Raw genomic sequence first — 27935 nt, forward strand, 5'->3', positions numbered from 1 at the left:
AAGGGAAGATGGTTACCCCAACCAACAACAACAAAAAGCAAAAGGTTGCCGGTAATGCTAACCCCAAGGAAAATCCGTGCTTTGGTTGCGGTGAGATGGGTCACTGGAAACGCAACTACCCGATCTACCTTAAGGAGTTGAAAGAAAAGAGGGATGCAGGGCAAACCTCAGGTAATGTATATATGGTATACATTGAGCTTAGTATTACTTCTTCTAATACATGGGTATTAGACATAGGATGTGGAACTCACATTTGCAATTCTATGCAGGGGTTCAAAAGAAGTAGACAAGAAGCGGGAACATCAAGTCTCTTCATGGGAAATGGAGCTAAGGTGCAAGTAGTAGCTCAAGGAGACTTTGTTTTAAAGCTTCCAAGTGGTTTGGAGCTTATTTTGAAAAATGTTTTCTATGCACCCGATTTATCTCGAAACATTATTTCTGTATCCCATTTGAAACAATATGGTTTTAATCTTAATTTCATTAATGATGATATCCATGTTTCTTTAGATAATGTGTTCTATTTTAAGGTTGCGCCTTCGAATGGTATTTATGAATTGGTTCATGATGACACATCTGATGGAATTTAACGAGTTTGATAAACAACATGTCCATATAGTTTACTTGATCATCAAACCAATTTAATGTAGTTAAAGCAAGCGGAAGCATTATGTAAAGTCATGTTAACATGTTAAGTCATTAAGTTAAATTCCATGATAATATCAAGTCTTGGATAAATGCTTACAAATATAACAAGAAAAGAAGAGTGTTTATACCTCCTCAAAGATTGTTGAGAGCTGAATTTGGACAGCATAAATGATGATGAAGATGATGCAAAATGAGCTTCTAACTTGAAGCCTCAAGTGTGTAATACCCCAAGCTTTCAATCACCAACACCTTCCTTTAATTTGTTAGGATTTTAGACACTTAAATCACTAATTAACCAAGCTTAAACCTCTCCTTTTGGTGCCAAAAATTTCGGTCAGCAGCTCCTTCAAAGGAATGGAGAGAGTTTTCAAGGAACTTTGTGTTAATACTTGAGTCAATACTTTGGTTGAAGAGTTATCTTATTTACTAAGGAAGTGTGCTTATTAAAAGTAACAAAGAATACATGTGATGGTCTTCCTTTGTTCCCTAAAACAACCACCCCCATGCCATTTTATAGAATTGGTTAATTTTTTATAAAACATGTTATAAATGTCTTGTTATTTTAAGTTACTTGTGCATTTTATAAATCATATACAAAATATAACACAAAGTAATTATTTAAACCCATAAATAATAATTCCTTAAGATATAAATTAACCAAATAACTTGACTCAAGTGATAATATTTTAGAAACCCAATTTTCTAAAATCTAAGTGTCGCGTATTTATTTAACGATCCAATCGTCAAGATTAAATACATATAAAGTGTCGGTTAGCTTGTTATTGGGTATGACCCGACTTGGATCATAACACATTAGCCACATTAATTTAATATGTCTCTCGGGCATACGAAAAACCTTCAATCTCCCACTTGCACGAGAAACATAAGAAATTAATGCAAGTGATGGATACCACCTAACGACCGTCCATCACCCCCAATATGTTATGACTTAGTACCATTCAATAACATCATCCCTTTCGAGTTTCCATCTCTAATATGAATAGGTGAATCTTTCATTTATCCTTTCATCCTAGATGTCATTTTAAGTCCAAGAGATACAGAGTGATCACTCCCTTATAGATTTAACTTTATCAGGCCTTAGACATCTGACTCTCAACGAATAAGAGGGACAAATTCCATCTTGATTAAATACGTCCTAAATATATCCCTTGCATTATACCTGAGCTCTTCCTTATGAACTACCATATTTCAGAATAGCGAAGGAAAGAATCAAGACACAATACTTGGTAAATATCCGAACCCAATATGTATCTCAGGTCAGAGGATACAATGATATTCGCCTTTACTCAAGATTACATGTGTTTAACCACAAAGGCTCCATTTAGTAATTCTTGAGGGCGGGTCTTCCAATATTTGTATCCCACAAATATCTATGAACCTTGGTTGCAACCTTGCCCCACATTCATCTCGTGAATGTATACCAATCCAAGTTCATAATAGTCTAAACCTCACACTTGTTCCCACAAATGTAATCGACTATGGAATTTAGAATAATTACTTATTCATGGATAAAATATGCAAAATAGGAACATGACTCCATATTAATAAATTAATACCATAATTATATTAATGAGTTTGAACAAATTTCCTTCCGTTACAATACTTAAAACAGATCACAACCAATCACTAGAATATCGAAGCCCTAATGCACTAACATGCCCTTGATGTTTTGCACCATGTAAGAGCTTCGTGAGTGGATCCGCTATATTAAGATCTGTGTGAACTTTGTGAATACATATCTTTCCCTTTTCAACTTCATCCCTTATGTAGTTGAATCTCCGCTCAATGTGACGGGTCTTTTGGTGAGCACGAGGTTCTTTGATTTGAGCAATCGCACCCTCGTTGTCACAAAAGATCTCAAGAGGGTCCTGAATGGAAGTGACTACTCCTAAGTCATCGATGAATTTCTTCATCCATGCAGCTTCCTGAGCAGCCAATGATGCGGCGATGTACTCCCACTCTGTAGTGGATAAAGCAACAACATCCTGTTTTGAACTCTTCCAAGAGACCGCACCTTCATTTAACGTGAAGACATAACCGGATTGTGATCGAGAATCATCTCGATCAGTTTAGAAACTCGCATCTACGTAACCTTTTACAGCGAGTTCCTCCTTACCAGACCCATATATCAGAAACATATCCTTAGTCCTCCTAAGGTATTTCAATATACTTTTGACAGCAATCCAATGACTGTTACCTGGGTTATTCTGGTATCTACTTGTCAGGCTAAGAGCGCATGACACGTCCGGTCTAGTGCATATCATTGCATACATGATTGACCCAATAGTAGATGCGTACGGGACTTTCTTCATTCTCTCTTGTTCATCTTTGGTGGTAGGACACTGAGGTGAACTGAGAAGCGTTCCCTTTTGAATAGGTACCAAACCTTTCTTAGAGTTGTCCATCTTGAACCTTTTCAAGATCTTTTCAATGTATGCACTTTGATTCAAACCTATCAGTTTCTTGGATCTATCCCTGTAGATCACAATCCCCAAAACGTATTGTGCTTCTCCAAGATCCTTAATGGAGAATCATTTACTTAACCAAGTTTTAACTCCTTGCATTTCCGGAATATCATTCTCAAATAATAATATATCATCCACATATAATACAAGGAACATGATAGTGCTCCCACTAGCTTTCTTATATACACAAGCTTCATCACCATTTTTAATGAAGCCAAATTTCTTGGCCTCCTCATTAAAACGATGATTCCACATTCTAGATGCTTGTTTCAATTCGTAGATTGACTTCTTTAACTTGCATACCTTTTTAGGATATTTCGGATCAACAACACCCTTAGGCTGAACCATATAGATATCTTCCTCAAGATGTCCATTTAGGAAAGCGGTCTTGACATCCATCTGCCATATTTCATAATCATAATGAGCAGCAATGGCAAGTAATATCCTAATAGACTTTAGCATTGCCAAAAAGTTTCAACATAGTCAACCCCTTGAGTTTGAGTGAAACCTTTTGCTACAAGTCTAGCTTTATATGTATCCAAGTTTCCATGTATGTCGGTTTTCATTTTGAAAAGCCATTTACAATCAACTAGCCTTGAGCCAGTAGGTTATTCAACAAGTTCCCAAACTTGGTTGTCATACATGGATTGCATCTCAGCGTTCATGGCTTCCTGCCATTTATCCTTATCAATCCTTGATAAGGCATCTTAGTAGTTTATTGTTCATCCAAATCAACCACATAGCAACCATCCATGCGAAACCCATATCTCTCAGGAGTATTACTAATCCTACCAGACCTGCGAACGTCTTGTATACTTTGATCATCCATTTGATCATTCTCAACATTTTCATGTTGAGTGCTAGTGTCAACCAATTGTGTATCATCTGCTTGATCTTGAACCTCTTCAAGATTTATCTTCCTTTCACTATTTCCTTCCATTAGAAACTTAGTTTCAAGGAATTCGGCATTTCGAGCAACAAATACATTTTGCTCGATTGGATCATAGAAATAGTATCCCATATCATCCTTGGGATATCCTATGAAGATATACTTCGTGGATCGAGCATTCAACTTATTAGGGACGTAACGCTTAGGATAACTTCACATCCCCATACCTTTAAGTATGATAGAGATGGAGGTTTTCCAAACCACATCTCATGAGGAATTCATTCCACTTTCTTGGTTGGGGCCATATTTAGAATACGAGCCGCGGAGCATAGACAATAACCCCATAATGATAGAGGTAACGAGCTTCTAGCCATCATAGATTGAACCATATCCATTAGGGTTCGGTTCCTCCTTTCGGATACTCCATTAAGTTGGGGTGTTCCAGGGGGAGTAAGTTGTGAGATAATCCCACAACCTTTAAGATGATCTTGGAAAGCATCGCTTAGGTATTCACCTCCTCTATCGGTACGAAGTACCTTAATTGTCTTATTGAGTTGATTTTATACTTCGTTTTGATATTCTTTGAATGCTTCAAAAGTTTCGTCCTTGTGTCTTAATAAGTAGACATATCCGAAACGACTGAAGTCATCAATGAAAGTAACAAAGTATCTTTCACCATTCCTAGTTATGGGTTTAAAGGGTCCACATACATCCGAATATATTAATCCCAATAAGTCCTTAGCCCTTTCATAGGTCCCTTTGAAAGGTGCTTTAGTCATTTTGCCTTGTAAACAAGATTCACATACATCAAACGAGTCTAGTTCATTTGATTTCAAAAGTCCATTCTTTTGAAGTGTATGCATTCGATTATTGTTTATGTGACCAAGGCGATAATGCCATAAGTATGAATCACTCAAATCCCTTTTGAGTTTCTTGGTGTTTGCATGGTATATTGAGCTATTGTATGATGTGTCATCATGAACCAATTCATAAATACCATTCGAAGGCGAAGCCTTAAAATAGAACACATTATTCAAAGAAACATGGATATCATCATTAATGAAATTAAGATTAAAACCATATTGTTTCAAACGGGATACAGAAATAATGTTTCGAGATAAATCGGGTGCATACAAAACATTTTTCAAAATAAGTTCCAAACCACTTGGAAGCTTCAAAACAAAGTCTCCTTGAGCTTTCACTTGCACCCTTGCTCCATTTCCCATGAAGAGACTTGTTGTTCCCGCATCTTGATCACTTCTTTTGAACCCCTGCAATGAATTGCAAATATGAGTTCCACATCCTGTGTCTAATACCCATGTATTAGAAGAAGTAATACTAAGCTCAATGTATACCATATATACATTACCTGAGGTTTGCCCTGCATCCCTCTTTTCTTTCAACTCTTTTAGGTAGACCGGGCAGTTGCGTTTCCAGTGACCCATTTCACCGCAACCAAAGCACGGATCTTCCTTGGGGTTAGTTTTATCGACAACCTTTTGCTTCTTGTTATTGTTGGTTGGGGTAACCATCTTCCCCTTTCCCTTTCCCTTGCCCTTGCCTTGGTAGGCGGGTCCTTTCCTCTTAGCCGCCTTCGGCTTAGAAGTGTTATGGTTTTTGGACCCGCCTTCATTGATCATAAACATGGGTGAAGCCCTTTTACCCATGCTCGCTTCGGCCGTCTTAAGCATGGCATGTAATTCGCCAATGCTCTTATCCCATCCGTTCATGTTGTAATTCATTAAAAATATGTCAACCCTCTTTGACAAAGAATTAAGGATAAGGTCCGTGGCTAATTCATTAGACACGTTGCAGTTTAGACGGTTCGCTCGATCAATTAGGCTTTTCATCTTAAGGACATAAGATGAAACGGATTGGGAGTCGTCCATCCGACATGCATGAAGCGCTCGGACCATTTCAAAGCGCTCGACACGAGCTTGTTAAAGGAACATCTCCTTCAACTGTATGATCATTTCATATACACTCTGATGCTCGAAGTCCTTTTGGAGTTCGGGTATCATAGTCCCAAGCATGAGGCAAGAAACTTGCACCGAATCGGTGCAATATTTCTCCCAATAAGCCATGCCTTCCGTATCATCCTCATCCGGTTGATCGGTAATGGGGTATTCCAACACATACGCCCTATCCTCTAGTTTGAGGACAATTCTTAGATTGCGGAACCAATCCATGAAGTTCGTATGGTTGAGTTTTTCCTTTTCGAGGATTGACCTCAACGATAGGTTGTTAAAGTTGATTGGTACGTTTGGAAAGTTGTTGTTATTGGCGGCCATCTACAAAATTTAACAAAGTTGTTTAAGTATTAATTTTAATTTAACAATCAATACCCTTTAAATCCAATTGATATTTATTAAATTTTAGAATCCAACGGTAAACCAAATTTCGGTTAGGTGACCTTTATCCCGTCATTTGATTTAGCTAGGTAGTCATTGTATGACAATTGCAATCCTTTTGTAACTTCTAAGTTATGGGATCATGCAATCCGTTTGCATGGCATATTTATCCCATCAACGCCTATTTGTTCCTTATGCTTCGGTGACCCTAAGTTCATGATTCCCAAATCAAGTCGTCCTACTTGTGTAAACGTGTAAATTCAACATACAAGTGGTTAGGTGACCTTTATCCCATAAGTGTGCGAAATTTACCTTAATCATATTATTTTTCTCATAACGGTTAGGTAACCTTTATCCCATTATAAGTTCCCTAATACGTCTAAGTTTCATACAATAGGATGGTGTCAAACTTGTTAACCTAGTGAGTAAAGGGTTTTAAGTTTCCTTTAATTCTAGTTTAAGAAAACGATTGTGCCATACACCAACATGCATTTAGTGTGTGGTTCATGTGAAAATCCATTTTTCATATTATGTAATAAAGCCAATTTTATTACTTGAAATAATCTATATTATTATGTTTTAATAATCAATTATTAAAATCCATTTAGCCATTTTTAATTTAACCAATTAAATTATAATTTGTTCTTTGCATGTTGTTAATTATGTCTAATTTAACCAATTAAATTGTCATTTTCTTGTTGTTAATTTGTGATTTACTTGTAGCAACCAAACATACAAACTATAATCAAACAAATAAACAACCATACATGCAAAATGATATGTTCACAATCAAGCCTTTTGGTGGACATTTGTTTACCCGAAAACAAATGTCACCGGTTAATGGGTTATAACACTAAGAGGAAAGGACCCGCCTACCAAGGCAAGGGCAAGGGAAAAGAGAAGATGGTTACCCCAACCAACAATAACAAAAAGCAAAAGGTTGCCGGTAAAGCTAATCCCAAGGAAGATCCGTGCTTTGGTTGCGGTGAGATGGGTCACTGAAAACACAACTACCCGATCTACCTTAAGGAGTTGAAAGAAAAGAGGGATGCAGGGCAAACCTCAGGTAATGTATATATGGTATACATTGAGCTTAGTATTACTTCTTCTAATACATGGGTATTAGACACAGGATGTGGAACTCACATTTGCAATTCTATGCAGGGGTTCAAAAGAAGTAGACAAGAAGCGGGAACATTAAGTCTCTTCATGGGAAATGGAGCTAAGGTGCAAGTAGTAGCTCAAGGAGACTTTGTTTTAAAGCTTCCAAGTGGTTTGGAGCTTATTTTGAAAAATGTTTTCTATGCACCCGATTTATCTCGAAACATTATTTATGTATCCCGTTTGAAACAATATGGTTTTAATCTTAATTTCATTAATGATGATATCCATGTTTCTTTAGATAATGTGTTCTATTTTAAGGCTGCACCTTCGAATGGTATTTATGAATTGGTTCATGATGACACATCTGATGGAATTTAACGAGTTTGATAAACAACATGTCCATATAGTTTACTTGATCATCAAACCAATTTAATGTAGTTAAAGCAAGCGGAAGCATTATGTAAAGTCACGTTAACATGTTAAGTCATTAAGTTAAATTCCATGATAATATCAAGTCTTGGATAAATGCTTACAAATATAACAAGAAAAGAAGAGTGTTTATACCTCCTCAAAGATTGTTGAGAGCTGAATTTGGACAGCAGAAATGATGATGAAGATGATGCAAAATGAGCTTCTAACTTGAAGCCTCAAGTGTGTAATACCCCAAGCTTTCAATCACCAACACCTTCCTTTAATTTGTTAGGATTTTAGACACTTAAATCACTAATAAACCAAGCTTAAACCTCTCCTTTTGGTGCCAAAAATTTCGGCCAGCAGCTCCTTCAAAGGAATGGAGAGAGTTTTCAAGGAACTTTGTGTTAATACTTGAGTCAATACTTTGGTTGAAGAGTTATCTTATTTACTAAGGAAGTGTGCTTGTTAAAAGTAACAAAGAATGCATGTAATGGTCTTCCTTGGTTCCCTAAAACCGCCACCCCCATGCCATTTTATAGAATTGGTTAATTTTTTATAAAACATGTTATAAATGTCTTGTTATTTTAAGTTACTTGTGCATTTTATAAATCATATACAAAATATAACACAAAGTAATTATTTAAACCCATAAATAATAATTCCTTAAGATATAAATTAACCAAATAACTTGACTCAAGTGATAATATTTTAGAAACCCAATTTTCTAAAATCTAAGTGTCGCGTATTTATTTAACGATCCAATCGTCAAGATTAAATACATATAAGGTGTCGGTTAGCTTGTTATTGGGTATGACCCGACTTAGATCATAACACATTAGCCACATTAATTTAATATGTCTCTCAGGCATACGAAAAACCTTCAACATCATACAATAGCTCAATATACCATGCAAACACCAAGAAAGTCAAAAGGGATTTGAGTGATTCCTACTTATGGCATTGTCGCCTTGGTCACATAAACAAGAATCGAATGCATACACTTCAAAAGAATGGCCTTTTGAAATCAAACAAACTAGACTCGTTTGATGTATGTGAATCTTGTTCACAAGGCAAAATGACTAAAGCGCCTTTCAAAGGGACCTATGAAAGGGCTAAGGACTTATTGGGATTAATACATTCGGATGTATGTGGACCCTTTAAGCCCATAACTAGGAATGGTGAAAGATACTTCGTTACTTTCATTGATGACTTCAGTCGTTTCGGATATGTCTACTTATTAAGACACAAGGACGAAACTTTTGAAACATTCAAAGAATATCAAAATGAAGTACAAAATCAACTCAATAAGACAATCAAGGTACTTCATACCGATAGAGGAGGTGAATACCTAAGCGATGCATTCCAAGATCATCTTAGAAGTTGTGGGATTATCTCGCAACTTACTCCTCCTGGAACACCCCAACTTAATGGAGTATCCGAAAGGAGGAACCGAACCCTGATGGATATGGTTCGATCTATGATGGCTAGAAGCTCGTTACCTCTATCATTTTGGGGTTATTGTCTATGCTCCGCGGCTCGTATTCTAAATATGGCCCCAACCAAGAAAGTGGAACGAACTCCTCATGAGATGTGGTTTGGAAAACCTCCATCTCTATCATACTTAAAGGTATGGGGATGTGAAGCTTATCCTAAGCGTTACGTCCCTAATAAGTTGAATGCTCGATCCACGAAGTGTATCTTCATAGGCTATTCCAAGGATGATATGGGATACTATTTCTATGATCCAACCGAGCAAAATGTGTTTATTGCTCGAAAGGCTGAATTCCTTGAAACTAAGTTCCTATTGGAAGGAAATAGTGAATGGAAGATAGATCTTGAAGAGGTTCAAGATCAAGTAGATGATACACAATTGGTTGACGCTAGCACTCAACATGAAAATGTTGAGAGTGATCAAATGGATGATCAAAATACACAAGACGTTCGCAGATCTGGTAGGATTAGTAATCCTCCTGAGAGATATGGGTTTCTCATGGATGGTTGCTATGTAGTTGATTTGGATGAACCAACAAACTACCAAGATGCTTTATCAAGGATTGATAAGGATAAATGGCAGGAAGCCATGAACGCTGAGATGCAATCCATGTATGACAACCAAGTTTGGGAACTTGTTGAACAACCTACTGGCTCAAGGCTAGTTGATTGTAAATGGATTTTCAAAATGAAAACCGACATACATGGAAACTTGGATACATATCGTGATGGCCCCGTCAAAACATTTAACGGCTCCGTCACTTGGTCCCACAGCTTGATCGAACTTAAATGAATTTAACAAATGGCATTGCATTCTTTTGTTTCAAAAGTTTCCCAAAAAGGAAAGCATACCAAAATATGTAGTTTAAAAGTAACCCAACATATTAATAATCCAAAGTTGACACAAAACATTGTCAATAACCCACAAGTAATAATTATTCAAAAACCGAATGCAAGCCAAAGTTTCATAAATTGTTTCATTAAAAATCTGCCCAAATGCATGCAGACTCTTCTAAACACAGCGGAAGCATCACATAAACTCAAGTACATGTGAAAACATGCGAGTAAACTATCAACACAAAGGTTGAGTGAATTATAGGTTTAAATAATTGAATAAACTTTAGACCACAAGATTTAAAAATGTTAGAAAACATTAAACATTATTCCATTATCAATGAGCCACCTGGTAACCACTTAACCCTTTATTTACCCTTGCCAAACACAATAAAAATATACACTGGACAGTGTATCTACAACAAAATACGAAGTACTAAACATTCCGATTATAAATTGCTAGCGCGACTAGCTCGAAATGGGGTTGTCAAACCCGATAGATCTATCCGTAGGATTCGCATTCACCGGTAGAAACCAATGATTACAGTTACCAGACTAGGGAATATTTTTGTCCAACTCACAATGAATAATTTAAATTTAATTGTCACTTGTGTCTAAACGTGAAATAAAATGCATGTAATCACATCCCAAAAATATACCTTGAAAAGTATGTAAAAACGAAACTATAACTCACCTTAACAGTAAAGAAGTAACCAACACAATTAAGCGAACAGCAAATGTAGTACAGTGATCAGGAATGATCACAACGCCGACCTAAATAAAGCAGGTCGATATAAATAACTAACTTAGGTCAAGTCTTAGTATGATAGCTATTGTACATGTTGCAAGTAGTCATAGAACATTACTCAATATGCATCGGTTTGATCAGAACAGCTTACGGACACACACTTTCTATTTTTAGAAAGTTTCTATTTTTAGCAGGTTTCCATTTTTTGAAAGTTTCTATTTTTGGAAAGTTTCTATTTTTGGAAAGTTTCTATTTTTGGAAAGTTTCCAAATTTGGAAAGTTGCTATTTTAGGAAAGTTTATAAGTTAGGAAAGTTTCCTTAATTAGAAAGTCAACAAAAGTCAACAAAAAGTCAAAGTCAACCGAAAGTCAACTCAAAAGTCAACCTTGGTCATACATAGTCAACGTTAATTTTAAAAGTGAAAGTTGTAATAATAATGTAAGTTATAATGTTTATTAAAGTTAAATATGTCTAATTATATCATAACATAAGTTTTATTAAATTAAAATGAATTATTAAAGTTAGTATAAATTTAAATGATATAATTTATATAACATAAGTATTTAATTAATTAATTAAATATTAGTCATAATGTAAGTATTATTAATTAATAATAAATTTTAAATCATATCATAAGTATTATTAATTAATAATGAATTATTAATCATATCATAAGTTTCTAATTATAATTATTAAATGATAAGTATTTAATAATTAAATTATAATTAAATAATAACTATGCCTTATAATAATTAAATAATTAATTAATCCTTATTATAAGTCTTATTACAATAATCCCATAATATAAGTTTAATACTTATCATAAATATTTTCTATTAATAATGAAGTATTATTAATCATATGTTTAACTAAAATGTTTAATTAAATCATAAGTATTAATTAAATGAAATAATAAATATATATCATAAGTCTTAAATAATAATAATTACTTTTTTTATCATAAGTAATTAAATGATAATGAAATCCATTATTTATAACATAAGTTTAATAATTATTCACAAGTTTTAAATCAAAAGTTCATCGGGTCGTATCCTGAGCCCCGGGTGTCGGTTTTCGGCGAGCCTTACATATATCTCCGCCTAAGCAAACCACCCAAAACTTTGGTACACTCAAGAACACACCATGAACAGCCCACAAGTCGTGATATACAGCCAATACACTACTTGGAACTTCAATTCAATCAAAAACGTGTTTTAGACGTAACGGGTGATTCGTGGCTCGGATTGAGATGACCCGAACATGAAAGTTCGCCCCACCATCAGTCCTAACACACCCTAAAGTCACCAAATATGGTCACAAAGTCGGACCAAACCTGGTTCATACCAAAATCACATTTCAATCTTAACAAAATACCATTTTGATCATAATTAGGGTTCCGGGAATCGAAACGACATGAATCCGGAGTCTAAAATTAATGTCTTGATGAGAGGAACTCATCTAGATACTTTATTTTAACTTTTATAACAGTCACCAAGTCAGAAACACACGAAAAAGCTGCTGTCCCAATTATATCAAACCGAAAACATATGTTTACGAGTAATTCTATGCATACGAACACCATTACAATAACAATTAATCATCATCATACTATTAAAATAGACATCAAATACAGAAAAATAAAGAAAAATTAAAAGTTCTAGGGTTAGGGTTTATACCCTAATCAAGAAACAATTGGTATGATCGCGTAGAGAACGGAACGAGGAATGCGTTGGTGTTAATTGATTGATGATCCAAGTCTTGATTTGATTGATGATGATGATGATGTGGGTGGTGGTTGCCATCTCCAAAAAGAGAGAAAGGGAGGAGGGAGAGCAAAAACTTGATAATTAGGTTTTAGGAAATTAAATGTGAAGTGTAAATGAAAAAAAAAAAAAGAAAACAAGGGAATGGCACTCCCCCCCCCCATGGGGTTCGGCCGAATTTGGGATGGGGTGGGCCCCATGGTGGGCCAAACTTGTTAAATGATAATTCCTTGTGGCCCGAAAGCCCGAACGAGTCCCGAAACGCGAAAACGCACTTACGCGATTAAAAATCTGGAAAGATAACAAACGCGCGACGAAAAATAAATATAAATACCCTATATAATAATATGATCTTAAAATATCATATTTAAAATAATTAGGATTTAAATATCCCAAAAACGCGACCGTTGGTTTAAAAACCGAAAAGATTCGCCGGATAGAAATCCGCGACACGTAAAAACGTATAAATTAAAATACGAATACAATTATTCACATAACATTTAATAATTTATATATTATTATTAATATAATAATATAGGTCATAGAAATGACGTAGCACAATTAACAGTTAACGGTCGTTAAATAATTAACGATAAAAGATAACGGAAAAAGTAGGGTCGTGACACATATAAAGCTAGACTTGTAGCAAAAGGTTTCACTCAAACTCAAGGGGTTGACTATGATGAAACTTTTTCGCCTGTGGCAATGCTAAAGTCTATTAGGATATTACTTGCCATTGCTACTCATTATGATTATGAAATATGGCAAATGGATGTCAAGACTGCTTTCCTGAATGGACATCTTGAGGAAGATGTCTATATGGTTTAGCCTGAAGGTTTTGTTGATCCGAAATATCCTAAAAAGGTATGCAAATTAAAGAAGTCAATCTACGGATTGAAACAAGCATCTAGAATGTGGAATCATCGTTTTAATGAGGAAGCCAAGAAATTTGGCTTCATTAAAAATGGTGATGAAGCTTGTGTATACAAGAAAGCTAGTGGGAGCACTATCATGTTCCTTGTACTATATGTGGATGATATATTGTTATTTGGAAATGATATTTCGGCAATGGAAGGTGTTAAAACTTGGATAAGTAAATGCTTCTCTATTAAGGATCTTGGAGAAGCACAATACGTTTTGGGGATTGGGATCTACAGGAATAGATCTAAGAAACCGATAGGTTTGAATCAAAGTGCATACATTGAAAAGATCTTAAAAAGGTTCAAGATGGAGAACTCTAAGAAAGGTTTGGTACCTATTCAAAAGGGAACACTTCCCAGTTCATCTCAGTGCCCCACCACGAAAGATGAACAGGAGAGAATGAAGAAAGTCCCATATGCGTCTGCCATTGGGTCAATCATGTATGCAATGATATGCACTAGACCGGATGTGTCATGCGCTCTTAGCCTGACAAGTAGATATCAGAATAACCCAGGAAACAGTCATTGGATTGCTGTCAAAAGTATATTGAAATATCTTAGGAGGACTAAGGATATATTTCTAATATATGGGTCTGATGAGGAGGAACTCGCTGTAAAAGGTTACGTGGATGCGAGTTTCCAAACTGATCGAGATGATTCTCGATCACAATCCGGTTATATCTTCACATTAAATGGAGGTGCGGTCTCTTGGAAGAGTTCAAAACAGGATGTTGTTGCTTTATCCACTACAGAGTTGGAGTACATTGCCACCTCATTGGCAGCTCAGGAAGCTGCATGGATGAAGAAATTCATCGACGACTTAGGAGTAGTCCCTTCCATTCAGGACCCTCTTGAGATCTTTTGTGACAACGAGGGTGCAATTGCTCAAATCAAGGAACCTCGTGCTCACCAAAAGACCCGTCACATTGAGCGGAGATTCAACTACATAAGGGATGAAGTTGAAAAGGGAAAGATATGTATTCGCAAAGTTCATACAGATCTTAATATAGCAGATCCTCTCACGAAGTTCTTACATGGAGCAAAACATACTGGACATGTTTGTAAATTTGGGCTTCGATATTCTAGTGATTGGTCATGATCTATTTTAAGTATTGTAACAGAACGAAATTGTTCAAACTCATTAATATAATTATGGTATTGATTTATTTTGAGTCATGTTCCTATTTTGCATATTTTATCCATGAATAAGAAATTATTCTAAATTCCGTAGTCGATCACATTTGTGGGAACAAGTATGAGGTTTAGACTATTATGAACTTGGATTGGTATACATTCACGGGCTGAATGTGGGGCAAGGTTGCAACCAAGGTTAATAGATATTTGTAGGATACAAATATTGGAAGACCCGCCCTCAAGATTTACTAAATGGAGCCTTTGTGGTTGATCACATGTAATCTTGAGTAAAGGCAAATATCATTGTATCCTCTGACCTGAGATACATATTAGGTTCGGATATTTTCCAAGTATTGTGCCTTGATTCTTTCCTTCGCTATTCTGAAATATGGTAGTTCATAAGGAAGAGCTCAGGTATAATGCGAGGTATATATTTAGGACGTATGTAGTCAAGATGGAATTTGTCCCTCTTATTCATTGAGAGTCAGATGTCTAAGGCCTGACAAAGTTAAATCTAGAAGAGAGTGATCACTCTGTGTCTCTTAGATTTAACATGACATCTAGGACGAAAGGATATAATGAAAAGATTCACCTATTTATATTATAGATGGGAACTCGAAGGGGATGATGTTATTGAATGGCACAAAGTCATAACATATTGGGGGTAATGGACGGTCGTTAGGTGGTATCCGTCACTTGCATTAATTTCTTATGTTTCTCATGCAAGTGGGAGATTGAAGGTATTTTGTATGCCCGAGAGACATATTTAATTAATGTGGCTAATGTGTTTTGATCCAAGTCGGGTCATACCCAATAACAAGCTTACCGACACCTTATACGTATTTAATCTTAACGATTGGATCATTGATTAAATACGCGACACTTGAACTATAAGAAAAATGGTTTTCTGAAATATTACTTGATGTGTACATATTTATATAAATTATGGAATAATTTATATAATATGGATTTAATTATTTATAGGTAAATAATTAATTAATTTATGTTACATTTTTTTATATAAATTGGTTTTATATAATAAAATGTATATATATAAAATGGAATGGAAGTAAAATGAAATAGTTTTATAAAAATTTATCTTTTATAAAACTTATTTTAATTACATATTATGAGTGGCATTGGAGTCCATGTAGGCATGCCATTTGACTACCCATTTGAATGGCTACTTCCATTTTCAAGAAGCATAAGTACCAAGGCTCTCTTGGAGACTAAAGACACATGCAATACACATCAAATACACTTAAAAAAAACTACACAACTCCTCTAACCAGCTGCTGTTGGCCGTGGCCTTTCTTGGTCAAAAAGAGGTTCTTAGTTTTTGTTTTACAAGCTTAATTCAAGTGTCATTCAAATCCTAACTAAAGGCAAAGGTGTTGGGGTCATTGCTTAGGGTATTACACACTTGAGGCTTTAAGTTAGAAGCTTGCATTCCATCATCTTCATCATCATCTTGCTTGCTTCAAAACAACCCTCAACTAGCTTGAGGAGGTACATTTCTTATCTTCTCTACTTGTTTTATATGTAAGCATAAATTCATGACTTGATATTAATATGGGATTTAACAAAATGGATTAACAAATATACTTGTTCTATTAATGCTTCCGCTTGCTTTAACTATCTCAAAATTGGTTTTATGATTGTGTTAACTACATGAACATGTCACTTGTTAAAATGTTAAATTCCATCAACTTGCTCGAAAAGCGCTTAGTCGACACCCCTCGCCAGTGGCGGAACTTGAACTCTGATACAGATGGGGCATGTGTAAAAATGTAATAAATTTTTCATTGTCAATAGAGGCAAACTGTGATGACCCGTCCAAATTCCTTTAGACGTAGTTCATCATTCATCGATTTCATTGCGAGGTATTGACCTCTATATGATACGTTTTATAAACATTGCATTCTTTTGAAAAGGTATACTATCAATTGAATATATATATCCAAAGTTTTCGACATCTGATGATTTCTACGTATAGACAATCACCGTAATGAATAGTTTTTAATAATACAACCGTTGACAATACAGTCAAAATAAGATACATGGTGGTGATTTTGTGAATGCAAAGTTTTCTTGTATAAAGCATGTATGACTCAATGCACATAGCTTGTATAACGTATAAGCAAACAGCGAAAGACTTCTAGGAACCTGATAATAAACATGTTTAAAAGTGTCAACACAAAGGTTGGTGAGTTCATAGTTTAAATGCTGCGCATAATCTGTATATAAAGGTGGACCACAAGATTTCAGATGTTTCATCCAAAATGTTTACCAAAATATTCTACGAAATTGAGCACCCTGGTAACTAAACTTAACGTATATATAATAAGTACCCCTGTTTTAACATACATGCAACCAACATGTACAATACACGCAATCCAACGTGTATTAACTCAAATAGCATACGTCCGCTTTATAGTTCAGGCTAGGGTTTCTATACTTGGAATGGACGGGGATGTCAAGCCCTATGGATCCATATACAACTATTCGCGCCCACCTGTTCTTATAACCGGCAGCTACTAGTTACCAAAGCTAATGAATTTTCGGTTCAAACTCGGTGTAGAATTAAGTATGTACTTGTGTCCATTGCGTATAAAATAAAGTGCATGTATTCTCAGCCCAAAAATATTTAAAGCATTTAAAAAGGGATCTATAAACTCACAGTTCAATATTGAGATTCAATATTATAAGTAAATTGCGTAGACGTAATGATAGTAGACGACTGTACGGTTGGCCTTGGATTCACGAACAATACCTCCGAACAATACCCAATATTTTCTTAGTTATAATCGGTTTGAAACCCGTAATTAAAACACCCGCGCATATAACTTATTATTGATTATTAATATTTGTATTTTGCAAAAAAATTACGGAGTATAGATAAGATATAAGTGTGTTACAACTAAAAATTAATATGGAGTAAACATAGATTTGAATATGTGCATGTGTGCGTTTGTGTAAAAACAAATAAAAATCATAAGGAGTGATCTGTGTGTAGTCTAACTAGAAGTATATATATATATATATATATATATATATATATATATATATATATATATATATATATATATTCAAATAACACATGTGTAAAATAAATAAATAAATAAGTCTCTACTTGTCCTAGCCTTCACGTGAGGCATCAAAAAGAAACAAGAACCAAAAATCTTGTGAATTTTGAGTGTAATTATGTGCCGATACATTTGCTTTATGGCCCCCTCCCCATATAATATCAATATTATATTATGTATGTTTATCCACATCTAAGAAAAAAATAAAAGTTTCCTTACTTTTCTCCAAGCGAGGTTCGGAGTTATCTAGAACCAAACAAGTCTCGTGATATGTGTTTGTATATAACTTAAATTTTTTTGCAACTTTATTTAAAACTAGTGACCCACTTGTAAAATTGTTGTCTTGCCTTTTATTTTGAATTGACGTAAGAAGTTAAACATATAAATGGAATCTTTGACCAAATCCATAAATCAAACTATTTTGTATATAGGTTTAGAGTTATATAAAATAGGTGTGTCTGTGATAGGATTTAAACACTAATTGTTGTGTGGTTTAAAGGATGAACAATTTGGTTGAAAATTAGATTTAAATAAGATATATGCTACTTAAGAAAATATTTTTCAAAACTAATTATATTCAAATATATATTCTAAATCTTTTAAATAATATTATATCAAATAACGTTTTTAATATTATGAAAACTAAATAATTAATTTATTAGGGAACACGAGGCAAACATTGTAAAGCATGCATTGAAAATTAATCAAGAATCTCTACTAACTTTTGTCTAATCTATCGATAAATGACACTTTGTTCCCATTGAAGATCACCTTACCATTTATTCTGAATATTGTTAAAAAGAAAAAAAAAATTTAAATCACCGTGGACCTCATAACAGAGACCCATAACCATATCATAATATTTATGGGATATATAAGTGCTGAAGTATCTACTAATTCAATCATTGGTATTACCTTCTAATTTCGAAGATAAATATATCAAACGTGAGAAATATTCAAATGAAACCAACTTTTAAGTTGAGATCAAGGGACCAACCAGAGTGCGACACGTGTGATTAAAAAAAAAATAAAAAAATTTTAAAAAAAATTAATTTTTTTTCAATTTTTTTTTTTTTTGTTTTTTTCGAATTTTTATATGCAGATCACATGTGATTCTGCATGCCAATCACATGTGATTGTAAAATCCAATCACATGTGATTCTGCATGTGAAATCCAATCACATGTGATTGAAAAAAATTTATTTAGTAAAATGACGAATTTCATTAAATTTTTGCTAGAATATTTAAACATCAAGTTTTTGATCAAAATTTGATCAAATCACCGAATTAAAGTCTGAAATTTTGATGATATGATCACGAAACGCTAACAAACTTAATCAAATTACCGAATTAAAGTATGTTTCCTGTTGAATTTTTTTTTGAAAAAATAAATTTGAATTTTTTTTTCAATCACATGTGTTTGTGTTTTACAATCACATGTGATTGGGTTTGATAATCATATGTGATTGGATTTGATATGCTAAATTTAAAAAAAAAATTGAAAAAAAAATTTTAAAAATTTTTTCAAAAAAATTTTTTAAAAAAATCTTTTTTTGAATTTTTTTTTCAATCACATGTGATTGTCGCTCCACATGTCGCACTCTGATTGGTCCGTTGGATTTCAATCAAATTATTAAATTCAAGGGATTACAACTCTATCAAACATATATTGAGACAAATATGTTTAATGTAAAATATTATACATTTAATACTTTGTTAATGTTTTCAAATTATAGTATATATATATATATATATATATATATATATATATATATATATATATATATATATATATATATATATATATATACATATATATTCATATCCATTTATATAATTGTTCGCGAATCGTCGAAATTTGGTTGAGGTTAAATGAATACATGAACTTAGTTCAAAATTTTTGAGATTCAACTTTACAGACTTTGCTTATCGTGTCAAAATCATATAAAGATTAAGTTTAAATTTGGTCAGAAATTTTCGGGTCATCACAGTACCTACCCGTTAAATGACAGAGATCGTCATAGTTGACAATAAGAATGTTTTCATGACGAATACGAGTTGAAAAGTAGAGTTTTATCACCATTGAGTAATATAGATAAAACAATTCAATCATGCGAAGAGTACGAATGAAGCTATCACAAAAATGTGAAATGAGAAAAGTAAAGTTTCGTCATATCTTTTGACCTAGATACGGTTGATTTCCGGAGTTCAAGGGATTTAGAGAAAATCTTCGTAATAAGATTTGATTCTTCGATAATTAAGGAAATTAGAATCCTCTTTAGTTAAATGCGATAATCTGTCTCGATTGCTCTGTCTGATATTTTACTATAAATCAACCTCCTTCGCTTCCTTATTTCCACATCTCCCATCTTTTATACTTTCTTCCTTACTTCGCACTTCCCAAACATTCGTCAATATGCTCCATCCAGTTCTGATTCTTGATATATTCTTGACTATCACATCTGTCATTCTCCTTTTTCATCTACCACCAGAAGAATCTGTTTACTTCTACTATGCTCTTGGATTCATAGTGTTTTTAGTTCTCCCGTGTCTTTACATTGCTATACACATTGATATACACGGTTTGTAATCTCTGTGTTGTTGTCGTGCTTATTTTTTCGCTTATATTTTGGAGTTTCATGCTTATGTTTTCTCTTCTCGACTTTAAGTAAGGCGAGTAATGGTCCAGAATTCGTAGGTATGAAGTTTCGAATGATCATGACTAATGTTCTAAGAAAGTAATTGTAATAGCACGATCTTGATTGGTTAAATTACCAGAAGTCATTGGTAAAGATAGAACTATCAAGAAAATATGTTCTTAATATGTCTAGGGATTAAGTAGAATGTAAGAGTCGTGTGACATGGCACATGATGACGGTATGGTCTGTGAATCATCATATTCCATTAGAAACTCAGCATAACTTGCTGTAATATAATCACGTTGATCAGGCTTCATTATATTATACTAACTCATGCTTCAATTCCCAACACTGCTTCAAAACATTCATAATTTAAATTCGAATTTTCAGAAATTTAGAAACTAAAATAGTTTCCTTTATGATGTAACACAGATAGCGCGAAGAGATAAATAATTTCGGACAAAAATAGTCATGAAGATATTTTCAGAAATATCAATGATATTTATAATGAAAGAAACGATGATATCTTAGAATTTTTAAATATCTAAAATCGGAGGATGATGAAGAAATTTGTCCGCTAGGGTTTAGAGTAAAGAGCAAGGTATTCACTAAAGACTTTAGCAGACACTGAATCATTTGGATTCTTTGAAGGCAGATTTAGTATTTGTGATTTATCCACAGCCTCCTTCATAGTTTGCTCAATCCGTTTTTCAGTTCCAAACTTTCTCTTTTTCTGAGATTTGCCAACACGCTATTCTTTATCATCAAACTTTTGGCTGTTAATGCTGTCTACAGTCCTTGCTGTTTCATCAGCTTTTTCAAAACTTCATAGTACTGATTCGTAGGCTGGGGTGCTATTCAGAATTTCAGATTATAATTCTAGGAGATAACGTTATATGTATATATATAACTGTTATCGTAGAAACGCTGCGAGATTCGAAAATAATTATTGATACTTCTAGGTATTTAGTATGCCAATTATCGTTACAAGATGCAGATGGGTACATGATAGGGTTTTAATGAATAAATATAGTGATTTTTAGGAGAGATTTAAGTCGAAGAGCAATGAAGTTGCTGGTAAGTTTACTGCTAATGTGGTGGGATATAAAAGGTTTCCCGGTAACAATGACGAAAAGGGTAACTTACATATCAAGGTTATAATACGGCTAGTCCGACTGAAAAGTCGAAGTTGACTTGCTGGAGCTGTGGCAAAACTAACTACTTTGAAAAAGAATTGTGAAGTTATTTTGGGTAATAATAATGCCAAAGGATTTGACACGGATACGTGTTAAACTTTTACTTATGTTCCGAGTGTTTTCCAGGCGCATAACTATATGCATAAATCTTTCCTTTCGTAGATAACGTGTGGTTGGTTCATCTTCTCGATTGTTCATTAGTTGTGGTGTCTTCACAAATTTTGAAGGGTTTGAAAGCAGATTGTCATCGTCAATATATGTATGGTGAAGTCGTCATGAATCTTGAATGATTCGAATATGTTTCTGTGTTTTATGAATAAAAGTGATGTTCTAGTACAGTTTTGAATTCAAAGTATGATTTTAAAAGATGTAGGAATCTAAGAGTGATGTCATTGGTTTAATCTTGACTTGGATTCTAATCTGTTAAAATCAGAATATGAAACTGAATTTGAATGAGAATGGTTGTCCTGATTTTTATGAAAGAATGTATATCACTGTGAAAGTAGTGAGTATAGTTGATGATTTTTGAATCAAAATTGAAGAACGTACAGTATAACATATTAATTGTGAACTTAAATATTTCTCGAGTATCACCTACCCGTTAAAATTTCACAAGTAATATTTTGTACAATAAAATTTTTATTACAGTCTTTATGAAAATATATATGTATGTATATTTTCTGCAGATGTAACATAGATTTAATGAGTTAATATTAAATTAAACTCATTTAATTTACGGTTGAAATTATAATTGAGTACTCCCTAAAACTTTAGAAATTACGCAATCTTTGCTGAGTATTTCTTCCACTTGAATGAATTAATACTTCATTATACATCTATGGATATTTCTTCGGTGAATGATGCTGGTGTTCGTGGAATTCTTGTGAACTTCGCAAGACACGAATGATGATTTCTAGAAAGTTTCGAGTATATCTAAAATGAAAGTGTGGAACCAAACATGTATTCGAACAATACACTTGATTTATTATGAAATGGAATCTATTGAGTTGAAGCAGAGATTAACGATTGTTAATTTGTTAACGAAGGATGTGCAATATAACATATTAGTAATATGAATTAACCGAGTATTATTTACTCTTAAAAATTCACACGTAATAGCTTAGTACGAAACGATTTACTATGGTTTCAAAATTTGCATGTATATATATAAAATATACATATGAAATCTTTGGAATTAATGAGTTAATAAGTCATAACTCGTTATTACAATATATCCGTTGGTGATTTTTGATGATGTCGGTGATTATGGAACTGGCGGAGCTTGTGATGTTGTAGATGATGCTGGTGCTGGTGATGCTTTTCGGTTCTGCTGGTGCTGATGATGCAGACGGTACTGCTAGTGATGCTTGTTTAACAAGTCTATTTTGTAACGCACACACCATTCCTGTAAGGGTTTCTATTCTCCCTTCTATTATCTCTATCCATCCACTCATCTTGATTTACGGTTATGATTAGAATAAATAATCTCTAAAACTTTATAGATTACATAATCACCGTAGAATATTTCTCCGATGAAGTTATGAATCAATACTTCATCGTTTGTTTTTGTTGATATTCCTTGGTATCTACAGGGCGTATGACGTTGATGCTCGTGGTACAGATTGTGACGTTGGGGCTTGCAATGCAGATGTTATTGGTGGTGGTAATGGTACTGTTGATGTTGATGCGGGTGGTGTAGTTGGTGTTTGTGGGGCTTGTGATGCTTGTAAGTTCTGCATCATATTCTCCAAAGCCACAACTCGAGCGCGAAGCTCGTTGACTTCTTCTATTACACCAGGATGATTGGCAGTAGGAACGAGGGGATGAATAAGATCTAAAAGTTTAGATAATATATAATCATGGTGAGATACTCTGGAAATGAGGGTGAAAATGGTGTTTCGGACTGGTTCGAAGGTGAGTGCTTCAGGTTCTTCGCCGAGAGGAAAATTTGGTGGATGAAAGGGATCGCCTTCTTCTTGTCTCCAATGATTAAATAGACTACGAACCCATCCCCAATTCTTCCAGAATAGATGATGGCTAATTAGTCTATCCATTCCGGTTACACTGCTTTCGGAGCTCAGGTAGAAATCCATATCGGAAGAGCTAACGGAATCTGAAGAATTTGAACTAGGTGCGAGATCCATCTTGTATAATCAGAGAAATGATTTTTGATATGAAATAGATTATAGGGTTTAGATTTGGTATTCTTTAATACATAATTTACATACTTATATATAATACCAAAATCCCATAAATTACGGAGGAATCTTTGGAAGATGTCAGGCAAAGTTTACAATAACAGATATGCTAAGATATGAATTCGTCTGTACACTATCTATGCAATAAATGCAGGAAAACGTGTCTAGACTTAAGAATGATAAGCAGATAATTTTCGACATAAAATGATAAGCAAAATTTTTTAACATGCAGACACGGTCGAATTCCAGACTCACTAATGCATCCTAATATTTATCAGTTAGACACACTAATGCAAGACCTGGTTTGCTAAGACCACCGCTTTGATACCACATGTGATGACCCGTCCAAATCCCTTTAGACGTAGTACATCATTCATCGATTTCATTGCGAGGTATTGACCTCTATATGATACGTTTTGTAAACATTGCATTCTTTTGAAAAGGTATACTATCAATTGAATATATATCTAAAGTTTTTTACATCTGATGATTTCTACGTATAGACAATCACCGTAATTAATAGTTTTTAATAATACAACCGTTGACAATACAGTCAAAATAAGATACATGGTGATGATTTTGTGAATGCAATGTTTTCTCGTATAAAGCATGTATGACTCCATGCACATAGTTTGTATAACGTATAAGCAAACAGCGGAAGACTTCTAGGAACCTGATAATAAACATGTTTAAAAGTGTCAACACAAAGGTTGGTGAGTTCATAGTTTTAATGTTGCGCATAATCTGTATATAAAGGTGGACCACAAGATTTCAGATGTTTCATCCAAAACGTTTATCAAAATATTCTACGAAATTGAGCACCCTGGTAACTAAACTTAATGTATATATAATAAGTACCCCTGTTTTAACATACATGCAACCAACATGTACAATACACGCAATCCAACGTGTATTAACTCAAATAGCATACGTCCGCTTTATAGTTCAGGCTAGGGTTTCTATACTTGGAACGGACGGGGATGTCAAGCCCTATGGATCTATATACAACTATTCGCGCCCACCAGTTCTTATAACCGGCAGCTACTAGTTACCAAAGCTAATGGATTTTCGGTTCAAACTCATTGTAGAATTAAGTATGTACTTGTGTCCATTGCGTATAAAATAATGTGCATGTATTCTCAGCCCAAAAATATTTAAAGCATTTAAAAAAGGGATCTATAAACTCACAGTTCAATATTGAGATTCAATATTATAGGTAAATTACGTAGACGTAATGATAGTAGACGACTGTACGGTTGGTCTTGGATTCACGAACAATACCTCCGAACAATACCCAATATTTTCTTAGTTATAATCGGTTTGAAACCCGTAATTAAAACACCCGCGCATATAACTTATTATTGATTATTAATATTTGTATTTTGCAAAAAAAATTACGGAGTATAGATAAGATATAAGTGTGTTACAACTAAAAATTAATATGGAGTAAATATAGATTTGAATCTGTGCATATGTGCGTTTGTGTAAAAACATATAAAAATCATAAGGAGTGATCTGTGTGTATTCCAACTAGGAGTGTGTGTGTGTGTGTGTGTATATATATATATATATATATATATATATATATATATATATATAACACATGTGTAAAATAAAATAAGTCTCTACTTGTCCTACCCTTCACGTGAGGCATCAAAAAGAAACAAGAACCAAAAATATTGTGAATTTTGGTTGTAATTATGTGTCGATACTTTTGCTTTATGACCCCTCCCCATATAATATCAATATTATATTATGTATGTTTATCCATATCTAAGAAAAAAAATTAAAAGTTTCCTTACTTTTGTTATAACCTCCACGTGAGGTTTGGAGTTATCCAGAACCAAACAAGTCTCGTGATATGTGTTTGTATATAACTTAATTTTTGTTTTGCAACTTTATTTAAAACTAGTGATCCACTTGTGAAATTATTGTCTTGCCTTTTATTTTGAATTGACGTAAGAAGTTAAACATATAAATGGAATATTTGACAAAATCCTTAAATCAAACTATTTTGTATATAGGTTTAGAGTTATATAAAATAGGTGTATCTGTGATAGGATTTAAATACTAATTGTTGTGTGGTTTAAAGGATGAACAATTTGGGTGAAAATTAGATTTAAATAAGATATATGCTACTTAAGAAAATATTTTTCAAAACTAATTATATTCAAATATATATTCTAAATCTTTTAAATAATATTATATCAAATAACGTTTTTAATATTATGAAAATTAAATAATTAATTTATTAGGGAACACGAGGCAAACATTGTAAAGCATGCATTGAAAATTAATCTAGAATCTCTACTAACTTTTGTCTAATCTATCGATAAATGACACTTTGTTCCCATTGAAGAACAACTTACTATTTATTCCGAATATTGTTAAAAAGGAAAAATTTCTTAAATCATCGTGGACCTCACAACAGAGACCCATAACCATATCATAATATTTATGGGATATATAAGTGCTGAAGTATCTACTAATTCAATCATTGGTATTACCTTCTAATTCCGAATATAAATATATCAAACATATATTGAGACAAATACGTTTAAAGTAAAATATTTTACATTTAATACTTTGTTAATGTTTTCAATTTATAATATCTATACATATATATACATATATATTCATATCCATTTATATAATTGTTCACGAATCGTCGAAATTTGGTCGAGGTTAAATGAATACATGAACTTAGTTCAAAATTTCTGAGATTCAACTTTACAGACTTTGCTTATCGTGTCAAAATCATATAAATATTAAGTTTAAATTTGGTCGGAAATTTCCGGGTCGTTTACTTTTTGGTAAAAAATTTTTTTTGTTTAGTGTAAAAAAAAAATTCCCGTTAAATACAGGTGGGACGGATACCCCCTTCAGGTATCACTATCTTCCCCCTCGCATGTGATTCGACACCCCATTCCCCTCGCATGTGTGTTCGACAAGTGCGTCGGCTGGGTTTCTTTGTTGGCGTGTTGCGAAGAACGCACAAAACATGGCTAAAGTACAATACCACAATTTGCATGGTAGGCATCTCATAAATTACTTTGCATTGATTTGTTATATCTTTTTTTATTCCAACTGTAATATTAATGTTTAAATATTTATTTATTTCTAAAATATCAAAACTTAAATGTTAAGTCAGTAACACTTCCAATTTCATTTCTTCTCGTCGCATTCCACTTTACTGGTATTTCATGTTTAATTGTTGGTTCATTTTCTCTCTATAATTGAAGAACTCAAGAACCGTTAAAGAATAAGCGGCAGACCTTCCTTTATCACTAATAATAACGAAATACCAATCAAAGCCCTATCGTATTACTACGACTATGTGATTTTTCCGGGCCAGGGACTTTACTCGGCCCATTTCCCACCCTCTTGCACTGCTTTCATGTTCGTGCCTCGTCGCACGGCAACATGTTTCTAGAGACGGATGGATAAAGTGGACAAAACAAACTCGTAATACAATCTCTTTAATTTCACAAATCACACCACAAAAACTTCTTCCACTCAACTTTCTATATAGCTTCTTAAAATGCCGAGTTCAGGCGAGGAAAGTGCAGTGAACGATTGAATAGTTATGATAGAGTTTTCGAAATAAACGAAGGAATGGCATGCGATTTTAGAGATAAAACTTTTAAAAGTGGTGTTCCATTCCTTAAGTTTTATTTGCAGTTATTTTAAAACTTTAATTTTTCGTTATCTGATTATAATGCTAAGATCTTAATATCATACACTTGAATAAGGATCCTCATATTTTTTGAAATAGCAAACACACACACCCTTTTTGTTCACGATGGTTCTCTTGATATCGCTAGGCCAGAAGCCCATTGGTGAAGGATCCTCCTTATATGATTGTTATTGTTGACAAGTAGAAGGAATATTTGGACGGCTCAAATCCAAGCTAACATCAGTGATCGAAACAAACACCACAGTAGTTTCGCAATTAAGATCTAATCAACTAACCAAACAAAACTCGAAATTTTTTTATGTAATCATTAGACGATGGTTTACTAAGTATGTATCTAAC

This window comes from Rutidosis leptorrhynchoides, chromosome 3 (genome assembly GCF_046630445.1).
Source record: "Rutidosis leptorrhynchoides isolate AG116_Rl617_1_P2 chromosome 3, CSIRO_AGI_Rlap_v1, whole genome shotgun sequence".
In the NCBI taxonomy this organism is placed as follows: Eukaryota; Viridiplantae; Streptophyta; class Magnoliopsida; order Asterales; family Asteraceae; genus Rutidosis; species Rutidosis leptorrhynchoides.